Here is a 2,597-nt window from a genome sequence, read left to right on the forward strand (position 1 = left end):
GGCGGCACTCCGGTGCCACCGGAAGCGAGGGGGAGAGAGCCCCCCCTTCTTCTTCTTCCTTGACCTTCTCCCTAGATGGGAGAAGGGTTTCCCCTCTGGTCCATGGTCTCCATGGCGTGGGAGGGGCGAGAGCCCCTCCGAGATTGGATCTGTCTCTCTGTCTCTCTCTGTTTGTGCGCTCCTAATTCTGCCCTTTCACCGTTTCTTAAATTCCTGGAGATCCGTAACTCTGTTTGGGCTGAATTTTGGACACGATCTCTATCCGGATATTAACTTTCTTGCGATGAAAGAAGGGCACCAACCGCCTTACGGGGTGGCCACGAGGGCCTAGGGCGCGCCTAACCCCCTGGGGCGCGCCCCCTGCCTCGTGGCCCCCTCGGGCATCATATTGCATTGATTCTTCTTCCAAAAATCACATATATTCCAAAAAAATTCTCCGTCAGTTTTTATCCTGTTTGGACTCCGTTTGATATGGATTTTCCGCGAAACAAAAAACATGCAACAAACAGGAATTGGCACTGGGCACTGGTTCAATATGTTAGTTCCAAAAATAGTATAAAAAGTTGCCAAAAGTATATGAAAGTTGCATAATATTGGCATGGAACAATAAAAAATTATAGATATGACGGAGACGTATCACAGCTTCATCCATATTTGGTACTGGAATATCATTAATGTAACAAAAGATCTTAACATCTTCAAAAAGTGGTTCCCAACCATGGTTCCTCAAGTTGGCAAAGGAAGATTTCACGTATGTAACCAAAGACATGGCTTGAACAATATTCTGATCCTTCTGTTGGAGGAGAAGTGACAACTGATTTGTAATGCGAAGGATTTGCAACATTAATTAATTTCATGATGAACACAAAGCTAAAAGACTCCATTATCTGCACCAAACCTCCTGCCCTAGATGGATTACGCTCATCCTCATGCACAATAGCTAGCACTTCTATAACTGCATCCCACATAGATTCAATACGAGCTCGTGTTTTATAATGAGAGCCCCATCTTGTATCTCCTGGTCTAGCCAATGATGTTTCTTGGTTTTTTCCTCTTCCTGAGAAAATTTCTCCACTCTCTAACCTAGCCAACAGATTTATGCGTTGCTTATCAAGGAATATATCCTTCCTCTTGCAAGACGAACCAGCGGCGTTCACAATTTAAGGCCACATATTCAAAGAAATCCTCAATGGAAGAACAACATCTTGAGACAGCAACAACTACAAGCTGCAATCGATGGGCGAAACAATGCATATAGAAAGCATATGGGTTTTCATCTCGGACAAGTTTTTGAACACTATTGAATTCTCCCCTCATATTAGATGCTCCATCATGCCCTTGCCCTCGTAAATTTGCAATAAGTGGCCCATTCTTACCAAGAACCTCAACTAGTGCTTTCTTTAATGCTTCTGTTGTTGTCTCCTTGACATGCTTGATACCCAAAAATCTTTCAATAACTTCTCCCTTGTTCATATACCTGCAAAGCATAGAAGAAATAATCCAATTAGTTTATTAAAAAAGGCGATTATCAGGCAAAATATTAAACACATAATAAAGTAAACAATGGCTTACCTCACAACTAAGGCCATTTGCTCTTTTACTAATATATCACGAGATTCATCAATAAGAACTGAAAAAAGATTACCCCCCATCCCTTGTTTTATTGCTCTTCGGACTCCATCTGCACAACTTTTGGCAAGTTGTTTTTGAATTGTCGAAGAAATCATTTGTGCATTTCCTGGACATAGCTCATCAAACGCAATTCTCACTTCCTCCTTCCTTGCTTTGTACCAATCAAGCATCTCACCAAGTGGTGAACTTGGTAAGCTACCAACAAAAAGTACAAGCATCTCTAGAAAATTACCTTTATTTAAAGAAAGGGCTGATTCATTGTGTCCACGAAATTTCACCTTGCAATGCAAGAAAACTTACAATCTCCAAAGATGTTTCCAAACGGGTCTTGTACTTGACTAATGATTGTTTGTTATAGACTGTAAGCTTACGCACCAGACTTGAGCTTTGATTTTGAAATCTTCATATGCTGTCCTTGCTTGATTGTGTATACTCCTGGGGCCACCAACATGAAGAGGAAACGCTTTGTATGCATTCTTCCAAGTACTGTAGCCATTTCTAGTGAAGGTAGTATGACCAAAATTTTCATCCACCGGATCTTGTCTAAAAAGAAAACAATAAAATGAATAGACTGCATTCTTTTTCACGCTATATTCCAACCAAGGATTTTTTTCCATACCATGCTTCACAAAAGGACCTCTCAAAATGATCACGTTCATACATATGACCAATCGGTCGTGTTGGACCCTTTGCCACATAGGCCAATCTAACTTCATCTGTAACGTTGGGATGAAAATTATTAATTGGGGATACGAAGCCCGGGATCAAGCTGTTGGCTCCAAGGCGTCGCCCTAGCTCATCGGAGCGCTCTCTCTCTCTCTCTCTCTACTTCTCTCTCAGGTGCACACCGAAGAAGAGAAGGAAGAAGAAGGATGATACGGTGGACACAAGTGTTTCTGGCGCTCGAACACCCGCCGCACGAATGACAAATTTTTCCCCGCAGCACGAACTGCATCATCTGATGA

The sequence above is a fragment of the Triticum aestivum genome, chromosome 2B, assembly GCF_018294505.1.
Source record: "Triticum aestivum cultivar Chinese Spring chromosome 2B, IWGSC CS RefSeq v2.1, whole genome shotgun sequence".
In the NCBI taxonomy this organism is placed as follows: Eukaryota; Viridiplantae; Streptophyta; class Magnoliopsida; order Poales; family Poaceae; genus Triticum; species Triticum aestivum.